The sequence below is a fragment of the Ips typographus genome, linkage group LG13 (genome assembly GCF_016097725.1).
Source record: "Ips typographus isolate SLU linkage group LG13, UJ_Ityp_2.0, whole genome shotgun sequence".
Classification (NCBI taxonomy): domain Eukaryota; kingdom Metazoa; phylum Arthropoda; class Insecta; order Coleoptera; family Curculionidae; genus Ips; species Ips typographus.
The window spans coordinates 3487029-3500547 of record NC_138434.1 but is presented as its reverse complement, the minus strand read 5'-3'; the positions used below and the strand labels follow the sequence as shown (position 1 = coordinate 3500547).

Here is a 13519-nt window from a genome sequence, read left to right as displayed (position 1 = left end):
AGTGCTTCCTAAGGAAAATACAGTCCTTCAAATTTCTGTTTAAAAAATTGTTTTTTTTTTGTCATAACTGTCAGACCGTTGGAGCAATATTGATAAAATAAATATGTACATAAAATGGTCTTGGAAACGGAAAATTCACTTAAGAAGTTTAAAAAATATTATTGTAGCCAGTTTTCATAGTTTCCAGACAAACTAAAAGACTTTAGTTTCGAAAATTGAATTAGAAAAGATAAAAATTTCAGAAGCTTAAAAATTGTGTTTGTAACCAGTTTTCATGCAAATCGAGAGACTTTAATACTGAAAATTGACTTGTAGACATAAAAACTACTTTTTCAAGAATTTGTTACCACAAATTCATACATTTAAACCTTAAAAATTGATTTGAACCCCAAAATGTGACTGAACTAATGAAAAGTGACATCAGAAGCTTAAAATTTGCATTTGGAGTAAGTTTTCATAATTTTAAGACAAATCTCAATATTTTAGTCTTAAAAATAGTCTTAGATGCAGGACATTATTAGATTCATGAAAATTGCCTTGAAAACGAACTTTTCGTGCTTTTTACTTTGCTTTTCATTTTCATCGAATTCTGGACTATTTTTAGTGCTTCAAAACTGCTTTCAGCTTGGAAAATCGAGTTTCAAGACTATCTTCACCAAGTTATTGACATAGCAAACTTAAAAAACAATTTTTACATTCTTCATAGACTTAAAATAGCATTTCAAGCTTTGTCACTATTAAATCGACTTCTAGACACCTCAGTGCTAAAAATTCGGGTATTTCTTAATAAACTAGACTGTTTTTAGTGTTTTAAGGCTGTTTTCAGTGCCTCAAATCGAGATTCAAGACTATCTTTACAAAGTTTTTGACTTGTCAGGCCTAAAAGCCAGTTTGTCCACTGACCATAGTCTTAAAAATGTTATTTCAAGCTTCTTCACTATTAAATTGACTTCTACACTCATAGGTGCAATAAATTGTAGCATCTTTAAGAAATTCAGACTGTTTTTAGTGCTTTTTAAGACTGAAAAATCGAGTTTGAGACTATTTCCAAAAGTCAAGTTTCTTCAGTAATAAAAGTAAAAAATTTTGGTACCAAATGCTACAATAATAGTCTTGAAAACTAATTTTTAGAAATAAAATAGTCCGAAAATTTAATTTACTTCTTGACTTGTTGAAAGTTGAAGAAAATTGAGTTGTACACCAATTAAAGTCTTGAAAATATACTTTTGGACCTTTTGGAGTCCTAGTAAAGTCAGTTCTAGCATTAAAAGTCAACTTTTATATTATTTTTAGTAGTAAAAAATGAGTTTCATGCACAATACAATCTTTGTCTCGATTTCCGGACTTTTTTTAGTTCTTGAATGCCAGTTTCAGACACTCAACCAGGATGGCAGTCTGAGAAAGAGAATCATAAGACCATTCCTAGTAGTAAAAAAGTTTTTAGACTATTCAGTACAAATTTGGACTTTCACAAGTCTTGGATGTTCAGTTTTAAACTATAAAACGATTTTTTAAATTGAAATTTGGAGGACTGTATCTTCCTTAGGAAACGTTTTTCAGAAAAATGACATAATGCAAGTCAACTTATTTTTTGATTAGCTATCAAATGGTAAATTATTAACACTTAAAACTGGACCACCCTATATTTACTTACTCCCAAGAAGAGTTTTTACAAGAACACTACAAAAACCAACATTATTCAAGCCAGTGGTTCTCAAAGAAACATGGATATAGAGTAAAGGTGTATTTAGCACAAGCTGACAAGATGATTTACCTAATACTATAAAAAGGGCTCTGGTAGAGGTATTAATGAGCTGCTAATACTAAATAGCTTATGTTTCACGTACCTTTCTTTGCCTAATCTGGAGTTTGCTTATCGTGCTTTGAAAGGGTCCAAATTTAAAAAGTCCCATTATCAATTGCTCTAAAAGACTCTGGACAAAAGGTGTTTGAAGCTATGGTTATAATGGTGTTGTCAAAATCCATATGCAGAGTGTTACATTTTTGCAAATATCTCACAAACTGTTCAAGTAAAAGATGTGAAAATATTACCATTTATGTAGCTCGGTGAAATGCAACTTTCACTTTCTATACACTTTTTTCGTACGACGCACCGTTTGTCCTAGAAAATTCAAAAACTAAAATTTTGACTTTTTTTGAAGGTTGGGTACCACGAATTTGCGGGCAAAATTTTGAAAATTTTCTTTGACTGTGCAAATACGTTTATGCGAATGGTTGAAATATAACGTAAGGTACAAAAAGGCCATTCCGGCCCTTATAAAAGAACCACGCCCTGAAAACTGTCAAATTATGCCAAAAACTGTAAATTTTCAAGGTCACTTCCAAAACGGTGGTACCTAGAACGATTTGGACACTAGATTCGAGTTTCTGAGGTCCAAATTGCTATAAAACGGCACATTTTCTGGGTAGTACCAATATGGTGGTACTTTATGGAAAATTCCCTGGAAAAACTGTCATTTGGACAAAATTTCGGTGCATTTTTCCATTCCATCGTGAATAACTCGGTTATTTGAAACTTTCTGCAAAAAGATATAAGAAGATCGTAGATAGGCAATGAATGGGGCTAACACGTGACGTTGACTGGGGGTTGCTAAGTCTCACGGTTTAGCCGCTAGAGGGCGTCAAAATTGATTCATTTTTTTAGTACATTTTTGCAAATATCTCACAAACTATTCAAGTGAGAGATGTAACATTTTTACAGTTTATGTAGCTCGGTGAGATGCAACTTTCTCTTTCTATACACTTTTTTCGTACGACGCATCGTTTGTCCTACAAAATTCAAAAACTAAAATTTTGACTTTTTTTGAAAGTTGGGTACCACGAATTTTCGAGCAAAATTAAGAAAATTTTAAATTCCCTTTGACTGTGCAATTACATTTATGTGAATGGTAGAAATATAACGTAAGGTGCAAAAAGGCCACTCCGGCCCTTATAAAAGAACCACGCCCTGAAAACTGTCAAATTATGCCAAAAACTGTAAATTTTCAAGGTCACTTCCAAAAAGGTGGTACCTAGAACAATTTGGACACTAGATTCGAGTTTCTGAGGTCCAAATTGCTATAAAACGACACATTTTCTGGGTAGTACCAATATGGTGGTACTTTATGGAAAATTCCCTGGAAAAACTGTCATTTGGACAAAATTTCGGTGCACTTTTCCATTTCATCGTGAATAACTCGGTTATTTGAAACTTTCTGCAAAAAGATATAAGAAGATCGTAGATAGGCAATGAATGGGGCTAACACGTGACGTTGACTGGGGGTTGCTAAGTCTCACCGTTTAGCCGCTAGAGGGCGTCAAAGTTTATTAATTTTTTTAGTACATTTTTGCAAATATCTCACAAACTATTCAAGTGAGAGATGTAACATTTTTACAGTTTATGTAGCTCGGTGAGATGCAACTTTCACTTTCTATACACTTTTTTCGTACGACGCATCGTTTGTCCTACAAAATTCAAAAACTAAAATTTTGACTTTTTTTAAGGAATAATGAATTTTAGGGCAAAATTTCGAAAATTTTAAATTTACTTTGACTGTGCAAATACGTTTGTGGGAATTCTTATTTTCATTTATAATTACTTGTGAGGTTTAAAGGAGGAATCTGTCAATACGGCAACGTCCAAACAGGCGATTAAAAAGATGGATAGCCTAGCTTGTAATAAACGACGTGCGTAAATTTCAATATGGCGGAGCACTTGATGGCGTAACCGCCACGGGAAAAAAAATGAACCATATGTACGTCACACATTCATAAGAACCAATCGATTAGCAATCGAACAATCGGATTTTTAAGCCGATGAGCAAAATGACGTTTAAGCAATAATGCGGTTTTGATTATAGTAATCGAGATTCAGAAGAACATTGGCCGCATTCGTTTTCACGCTCCTAGCGTTTTTGACGTGAGAATGACGTAATTTGACAGTTGCGTCATCGTGACGTCAAAAACGCTCTGCTCGCTCTATGGAGCGTGAAAACGAATGCGGCTTTAGTCTAGCAATTGCTAATAGTCACTGTCTAACATAAATCCTTGTCTAACTCATTGGTTTTTAAAGGTTTCTCTCTTCTTACACTACCTTTCTTGTGTCATTTTAGCACTGTAACAAATTTGACAGCTGTCTTATAAAAAGTTAGGTTATATACAGGGTTAACCAACCAAACCGTTCATTAATGGTTAATTACATTACTAGAGTGTCATGTCATAGTCACGAGTGGAAAGACCAAGTTGTGCTGTGCCGACCACTTGCCATACCACACGGGTAATGTACAGGGTGTCCGGATTTAGTGTGTTTTGACAGGAAAACCCTATTTCCCGGCTAAATTAATGGCAAAAACCGCATTTCGATATCTTGTTAGTTTGTGACGCCAGAGGGCGTTTTTCGAATTTCGCTCGTTTTAAAAACTCTTCACAACTTTTTTGTTTATCAAAATATCAAAGTGAAACAAAAACATCAAGGCACTTTTTCAACGTGATTCCAGTGGCGTGCTTAGTTTTTAGCTGCTACCTTCCGTTTTCTCTATAATTGACATAACTTTCCTATTTTAAATGGAATATAACTCACTCCAAGTGGGTTTTTCAAGCTTCCGGATAGGAAATTTAATGAAGATTCAAAAAATGTGCTTAAAACTGTCATTTTCGCACTCCAAATGGGTTTGACAAACAATTTTGTCTCTGACTGTCCTTTCAAATTGTGTTTCTGGCTGTTCAAACTTTAACACCGCTTTTCTCCCTGACTGTACCAATTTTTGTAGTGTTCTTTCAGGTTATTGGATAGGAAATTTAATGAGGATTCCAAAAATGTACTTAAAACTGTCATTTTCTCACTTCAAATGGGTTTGACAAGCAATTTTGTCCTTGACTGTTCTTTCAAATTGTGTTTTTGGCTGTTAAAACTTTGACACCACTTTTCTCCTTGACTGTACCAAATTTTGTAGTGTTCTTTCAGGTTATTGGATAAGGAAATGTAGAGGATTCCAAAAATGTGCTTAAAACTGTCATTTTCTCACTCAAAGTGGGTTTTACCAGCGATTTTATCACTGACTGTCCTTTCTAAGTGTGTTTCTGGTAGATCAAATATTGACACCACTTTTCTACCTGACTGTACCAAATTTTGTAGTGTTTTTTCAGTTTATTGGATAGGAAATTTAATGAGGATTCCAAAAATGTGCTTAAAATTGTCATTTTCCTACTCCAAATGGGTTTGACAAGTAATTTTGTCCTTGACTGTTCTTTCAAATTGTGTTTTTGGTTGTTCAAATTTTAACACCGCTTTTCTCCTTGACTGTACCAAATTTTGTAGTGTTCTTTCAGGTTATTGGATAAGGAAATGTAGAGGATTCCAAAAATGTGCTTAAAACTGTCATTTTCTCACTCAAAGTGGGTTTTACCAGCGATTTTATCACTGACTGTCCTTTCTAAGTGTGTTTCTGGTAGATCAAATTTTGACACCACTTTTCTACCTGACTGTACCAAATTTTGTAGTGTTTTTTCAGTTTATTGGATAAGGAAATTTAATGAGGATTCAAAAAATGTGCTTAAAACTGTCATTTTCCCACTCCAAATGGGTTTGACAAGCAATTTTGTCGCTGACTGTTCTTTCAAATTGTGTTTTTGGCTGTTCAAATTTTAACACCGCTTTTCTCCCTGATTGTACCAAATTTTGTAGTGTTTTTTTAGTTTATTGGATAGGAAATTTAATGAGGATTTCAAAAATGTGCTTAAAACTGTCATTTTCCCACTCCAAATGGGTTTGACAAGTAATTTTGTCCTTGACTGTTCTTTCAAATTGTGTTTTTGGTTGTTCAAATTTTAACACCGCTTTTCTCCCTGACTGTACCAAATTTTGTAGTGTTTTTTTAGTTTATTGGATAGGAAATTTAATGAGGATTTCAAAAATGTGCTTAAAACTGTCATTTTCCCACTCCAAATGGGTTTGACAAGCAATTTTGTCCTTGACTTTTCTTTCAAATTGTGTTTTTGGCTGTTCAAATTTTAACACCGCTTTTCTCCCTGACTGTACCAAATTTTGTAGTGTTTTTTGAGTTTATTGGATAGGAAATTTAATGAGGATTCCAAAAATGTGCTTAAAACTGTCATTTTCCCACTCCAAATGGGTTTGACAAGCAATTTTGTCGCTGACTGTTCTTTCAAATTGTGTTTTTGGCTGTTCAAATTTTAACACCGCTTTTCTCCCTGATTGTACCAAATTTTGTAGTGTTTTTTTAGTTTATTGGATAGGAAATTTAATGAGGATTCCAAAAATGTGCTTAAAACTGTCATTTTCCCACTCCAAATGGGTTTGACAAGCAATTTTGTCCTTGACTGTTCTTTCAAATTGTGTTTTTGGCTGTTAAAACTTTGACACCACTTTTCTCCCTGACTGTACCAAATTTTGTAGTGTTCTTTCAGGTTATTGGATAAGGAAATGTAGAGGATTCCAAAAATGTGCTTAAAACTGTCATTTTCTCACTCAAAGTGGGTTTTACGAGCGATTTTATCACTGACTGTCCTTTCTAAGTGTGTTTCTGGTAGATCAAATATTGACACCACTTTTCTACCTGACTGTACCAAATTTTGTAGTGTTTTTTCAGTTTATTGGATAGGAAATTTAATGAGGATTCCAAAAATGTGCTTAAAATTGTCATTTTCTTACTCCAAATGGGTTTGACAAGCAATTTTGTCCTTGACTGTTCTTTCAAATTGTGTTTTTGGCTGTTCAAATTTTAACACCGCTTTTCTCCCTGACTGTACCAAATTTTGTAGTGTTTTTTTAGTTTATTGGATAGGAAATTTAATGAGGATTCCAAAAATGTGCTTAAAACTGTCATTTTCCCACTCCAAATGGGTTTGACAAGCAATTTTGTCCTTGACTGCTCTTTCAAATTGTGTTTTTGGCTGTTAAAACTTTGACACCGCTTTTCTTCCTGACTGTACCAAATTTTGTAGTGTTCTTTCAGTTTATTGGATAGGAAATTTAATGAGGATTCCAAAAATGTGCTTAAAATTGTCATTTTCCTACTCCAAATGGGTTTGACAAGTAATTTTGTCCTTGACTGTTCTTTCAAATTGTGTTTTTGGCTGTTAAAACTTTGACACCACTTTTCTCCTTGACTGTACCAAATTTTGTAGTGTTCTTTCAGTTTATTGGATAGGAAATTTAATGAGGATTCCAAAAATGTGCTTAAAATTGTCATTTTCCTACTCCAAATGGGTTTGACAAGTAATTTTGTCCTTGACTGTTCTTTAAAATTGTGTTTTTGGTTGTTCAAATTTTAACACCGCTTTTCTCCCTGACTGTACCAAATTTTGTAGTGTTTTTTTAGTTTATTGGATAGGAAATTTAATGAGGATTTTAAAAATGTGCTTAAAACTGTCATTTTCCCACTCCAAATGGGTTTGACAAGCAATTTTGTCCTTGACTGTTCTTTCAAATTGTGTTTTTGGCTGTTAAAACTTTGACACCACTTTTCTCCCTGACTGTACCAAATTTTGTAGTGTTCTTTCAGGTTATTGGATAAGGAAATGTAGAGGATTCCAAAAATGTGCTTAAAACTGTCATTTTCTCACTCAAAGTGGGTTTTACGAGCGATTTTATCACTGACTGTCCTTTCTAAGTGTGTTTCTGGTAGATCAAATATTGACACCACTTTTCTACCTGACTGTACCAAATTTTGTAGTGTTTTTTCAGTTTATTGGATAGGAAATTTAATGAGGATTCCAAAAATGTGCTTAAAATTGTCATTTTCTTACTCCAAATGGGTTTGACAAGCAATTTTGTCCTTGACTGTTCTTTCAAATTGTGTTTTTGGCTGTTCAAATTTTAACACCGCTTTTCTCCCTGACTGTACCAAATTTTGTAGTGTTTTTTTAGTTTATTGGATAGGAAATTTAATGAGGATTCCAAAAATGTGCTTAAAACTGTCATTTTCCCACTCCAAATGGGTTTGACAAGCAATTTTGTCCTTGACTGCTCTTTCAAATTGTGTTTTTGGCTGTTAAAACTTTGACACCGCTTTTCTTCCTGACTGTACCAAATTTTGTAGTGTTCTTTCAGTTTATTGGATAGGAAATTTAATGAGGATTCCAAAAATGTGCTTAAAATTGTCATTTTCCTACTCCAAATGGGTTTGACAAGTAATTTTGTCCTTGACTGTTCTTTAAAATTGTGTTTTTGGTTGTTCAAATTTTAACACCGCTTTTCTCCCTGACTGTACCAAATTTTGTAGTGTTTTTTTAGTTTATTGGATAGGAAATTTAATGAGGATTTTAAAAATGTGCTTAAAACTGTCATTTTCCCACTCCAAATGGGTTTGACAAGAAATTTTGTTCTTGACTTTTCTTTCAAATTGTGTTTTTGGCTGTTCAAACTTTGACACTGCTTTTCTCCCTGACTGTACCAAATCTTGTAGTGTTTTTTCAGTTTATTGGATAAGGAAATTTAATGAGGATTCAAAAAATGTGTTTAAAACTGTCATTTTCCTACTCCAAATGGGTTTGACAAGCAATTTTGTCGCTGACTGTTCTTTCAAATTGTGTTTTTGGCTGTTCAAATTTTAACACCGCTTTTCTCCCTGACTGTACCAAATTTTGTAGTGTTTTTTTAGTTTATTGAATAGGAAATTTAATGAGGATTCCAAAAATGTGCTTAAAACTGTCATTTTCCCACTCCAAATGGGTTTGACAAGCAATTTTGTCCTTGACTGTTCTTTCAAATTGTGTTTTTGGTTGTTCAAATTTTAACACCGCTTTTCTCCCTGACTGTACCAAATTTTGTAGTGTTTTTTTAGTTTATTGAATAGGAAATTTAATGAGGATTCCAAAAATGTGCTTAAAACTGTCATTTTCCCACTCCAAATGGGTTTGACAAGCAATTTTATCACTGACTGTCCTTTCTAAGTGTGTTTCTGGTAGATCAAATTTTGACACCACTTTTCTACCTGACTGTACCAAATTTTGTAGTGTTTTTTCAGTTTATTGGATAGGAAATTTAATGAGGATTCCAAAAATGTGCTTAAAATTGTCATTTTTCTACTCCAAATGGGTTTGACAAGTAATTTTGTCCTTGACTGTTCTTTCAAATTGTGTTTTTGGTTGTTCAAATTTTAACACCGCTTTTCTCCCTGACTGTACCAAATTTTGTAGTGTTTTTTTAGTTTATTGGATAGGAAATTTAATGAGGATTTCAAAAATGTACTTAAAACTGTCATTTTCCCACTCCAAATGTGTTCGACAAGCAATTTTGTCCTTGACTGTACTTTCAAATTGTGTTTTTGGTTGTTAAAACTTTGACACCGCTTTTCTCCCTGACTGTACCAAATTTTGTAGTGTTCTTTTAGGTTATTGGCTAAGGAAATGTAGAAAATTCCAAAAATGTGCTTAAAATTGTCATATTCCTACTCCAAATGGGTTTGACAAGCAATTTTGTCCTTGACTGTTCTTTCAAATTGTGTTTTTGGCTGTTCAAATTTTAACACCGCTTTTCTCCCTGATTGTACCAAATTTTGTAGTGTTCTTTCAGGTTATTGGATAAGGAAATGTAGAGGATTCCAAAAATGTGCTTAAAACTGTCATTTTCTCACTCAAAGTGGGTTTTACCAGCGATTTTATCACTGACTGTCCTTTCTAAGTGTGTTTCTGGTAGATCAAATATTGACACCACTTTTCTACCTGACTGTACCAAATTTTGTAGTGTTTTTTTCAGTTTATTGGATAGGAACGTCAATGAGGATTCCAAAAATGTGCTTAAAATTGTCATTTTCCTACTCCAAATGGGTTTGACAAGCAATTTTGTCCTTGACTGTTCTTTCAAATTGTGTTTTTGGCTGTTCAAATTTTAACACCGCTTTTCTCCCTGACTGTACCAAATTTTGTAGTGTTTTTTTAGTTTATTGGATAGGAAATTTAATGAGGATTCCAAAAATGTGCTTAAAACTGTCATTTTCCCACTCCAAATAGGTTTGACAAGCAATTTTGTCCTTGACTGTCCTTTCAAATTGTGTTTTTGGCTGTTAAAACTTTGACACCGCTTTTCTCCCTGACTGTACCAAATTTTGTAGTGTTCTTTCAGTTTATTGGATAGGAAATTTAATGAGGATTCCAAAAATGTGCTTAAAATTGTCATTTTCCTACTCCAAATGGGTTTGACAAGTAATTTTGTCCTTGACTGTTCTTTCAAATTGTGTTTTTGGTTGTTCAAATTTTAACACCGCTTTTCTCCCTGACTGTACCAAATTTTGTAGTGTTTTTTCAGTTTATTGGATAAGGAAATTTAATAAGGATTCCAAAAATGTGTTTAAAACTGTCATTTTCCCACTCCAAATGGGTTTGACAAGCAATTTTGTCCTTGACTGTTCTTTCAAATTGTGTTTTTGGCTGTTCAAACTTTGACACCGCTTTTCTCCCTGACTGTACCAAATTTTGTAGTGTTTTTTCAGTTTATTGGATAGGAAATTTAATGAGGATTCCAAAAATGTGCTTAAAATTGTCATTTTCCTACTCCAAATGGGTTTGACAAGTAATTTTGTCCTTGACTGTTCTTTCAAATTGTGTTTTTGGTTGTTCAAATTTTAACACCGCTTTTCTCCCTGACTGTACCAAATTTTGTAGTGTTTTTTCAGTTTATTGGATAGGAAATTTAATGAGGATTCCAAAAATGTGCTTAAAATTGTCATTTTCCTACTCCAAATGGGTTTGACAAGTAATTTTGTCCTTGACTGTTCTTTCAAATTGTGTTTTTGGCTGTTAAAACTTTGACACCACTTTTCTCCTTGACTGTACCAAATTTTGTAGTGTTCTTTCAGTTTATTGGATAGGAAATTTAATGAGGATTCCAAAAATGTGCTTAAAATTGTCATTTTCCTACTCCAAATGGGTTTGACAAGTAATTTTGTCCTTGACTGTTCTTTCAAATTGTGTTTTTGGTTGTTCAAATTTTAACACCGCTTTTCTCCCTGACTGTACCAAATTTTGTAGTGTTTTTTTAGTTTATTGGATAGGAAATTTAATGAGGATTTCAAAAATGTGCTTAAAACTGTCATTTTCCCACTCCAAATGGGTTTGACAAGCAATTTTGTTCTTGACTTTTCTTTCAAATTGTGTTTTTGGCTGTTCAAACTTTGACACCGCTTTTCTCCCTGACTGTACCAAATTTTGTAGTGTTTTTTCAGTTTATTGGATAGGAAATTTAATGAGGATTCCAAAAATGTGCTTAAAATTGTCATTTTCCTACTCCAAATGGGTTTGACAAGTAATTTTGTCCTTGACTGTTCTTTCAAATTGTGTTTTTGGTTGTTCAAATTTTAACACCGCTTTTCTCCCTGACTGTACCAAATTTTGTAGTGTTTTTTCAGTTTATTGGATAGGAAATTTAATGAGGATTCCAAAAATGTGCTTAAAATTGTCATTTTCCTACTCCAAATGGGTTTGACAAGTAATTTTGTCCTTGACTGTTCTTTCAAATTGTGTTTTTGGCTGTTAAAACTTTGACACCACTTTTCTCCTTGACTGTACCAAATTTTGTAGTGTTCTTTCAGTTTATTGGATAGGAAATTTAATGAGGATTCCAAAAATGTGCTTAAAATTGTCATTTTCCTACTCCAAATGGGTTTGACAAGTAATTTTGTCCTTGACTGTTCTTTCAAATTGTGTTTTTGGTTGTTCAAATTTTAACACCGCTTTTCTCCCTGACTGTACCAAATTTTGTAGTGTTTTTTCAGTTTATTGGATAGGAAATTTAATGAGGATTCCAAAAATGTGCTTAAAATTGTCATTTTCCTACTCCAAATGGGTTTGACAAGTAATTTTGTCCTTGACTGTTCTTTCAAATTGTGTTTTTGGTTGTTCAAATTTTAACACCGCTTTTCTCCCTGACTGTACCAAATTTTGTAGTGTTTTTTCAGTTTATTGGATAAGGAAATTTAATAAGGATTCCAAAAATGTGTTTAAAACTGTCATTTTCCCACTCCAAATGGGTTTGACAAGCAATTTTGTCCTTGACTGTTCTTTCAAATTGTGTTTTTGGCTGTTCAAACTTTGACACCGCTTTTCTCCCTGACTGTACCAAATTTTGTAGTGTTTTTTTCAGTTTATTGGATAGGAAATTTAATGAGGATTCCAAAAATGTGCTTAAAATTGTCATTTTCCTACTCCAAATGGGTTTGACAAGTAATTTTGTCCTTGACTGTTCTTTCAAATTGTGTTTTTGGTTGTTCAAATTTTAACACCGCTTTTCTCCCTGACTGTACCAAATTTTGTAGTGTTTTTTCAGTTTATTGGATAGGAAATTTAATGAGGATTCCAAAAATGTGCTTAAAATTGTCATTTTCCTACTCCAAATGGGTTTGACAAGTAATTTTGTCCTTGACTGTTCTTTCAAATTGTGTTTTTGGCTGTTAAAACTTTGACACCACTTTTCTCCTTGACTGTACCAAATTTTGTAGTGTTCTTTCAGTTTATTGGATAGGAAATTTAATGAGGATTCCAAAAATGTGCTTAAAATTGTCATTTTCCTACTCCAAATGGGTTTGACAAGTAATTTTGTCCTTGACTGTTCTTTCAAATTGTGTTTTTGGTTGTTCAAATTTTAACACCGCTTTTCTCCCTGACTGTACCAAATTTTGTAGTGTTTTTTCAGTTTATTGGATAGGAAATTTAATGAGGATTCCAAAAATGTGCTTAAAATTGTCATTTTCCTACTCCAAATGGGTTTGACAAGTAATTTTGTCCTTGACTGTTCTTTCAAATTGTGTTTTTGGCTGTTAAAACTTTGACACCACTTTTCTCCTTGACTGTACCAAATTTTGTAGTGTTCTTTCAGGTTATTGGTAAGGAAATGTAGAGGATTCCAAAAATGTGCTTAAAACTGTCATTTTCTCACTCAAAGTGGGTTTTACCAGCGATTTTATCACTGACTGTCCTTTCTAAGTGTGTTTCTGGTAGATCAAATTTTGACACCACTTTTCTACTTGACTGTACCAAATTTTGTAGTGTTTTTTCAGTTTATTGGATAGGAAATGTAATGAGGATTCCAAAAATGTGCTTAAAATTGTCATTTTCCTACTCCAAATGGGTTTGACAAGTAATTTTGTCCTTGACTGTCCTTTCAAATTGTGTTTTTGGCTGTTAAAACTTTGACACCGCTTTTCTCCCTGACTGTACCAAATTTTGTAGTGTTCTTTCAGTTTATTGGATAGGAAATTTAATGAGGGTTCCAAAAATGTGCTTAAAACTGTCATTTTCTCACTACAAATGGGTTTGACAAACGATTTTGTCCCTGACTGTCCTTTCAAATTGTGTTTTTAGCTGTTCAAACTTTGACACCGCTTTTCTCCCTGACTGTACCAAATTTTGTAGTGTTTTTTCAGTTTTTGGATAGGAATTTTAATAAGGATTCCAAAAATTTGCTTAAAAGTGTCATTTCGTGCTTGTATCAGAAAATCCCCGGATCTCAAAAAGTTAAGATAAGAACATGCAAGCCGTTTTGCTCTATCTTAGTCAGATTAGG

General features: G+C 33.3%; 1 protein-coding gene across 4 annotated transcripts in view; it reads left to right on the top strand.

Annotated features, from left to right (window-relative positions):
* The window catches only part of LOC145737340 (laminin subunit gamma-1-like), an 85965-nt gene that overhangs the window by 28437 nt on the left and 44009 nt on the right, over window positions 1–13519 (top strand). The window lies entirely within an intron of this gene.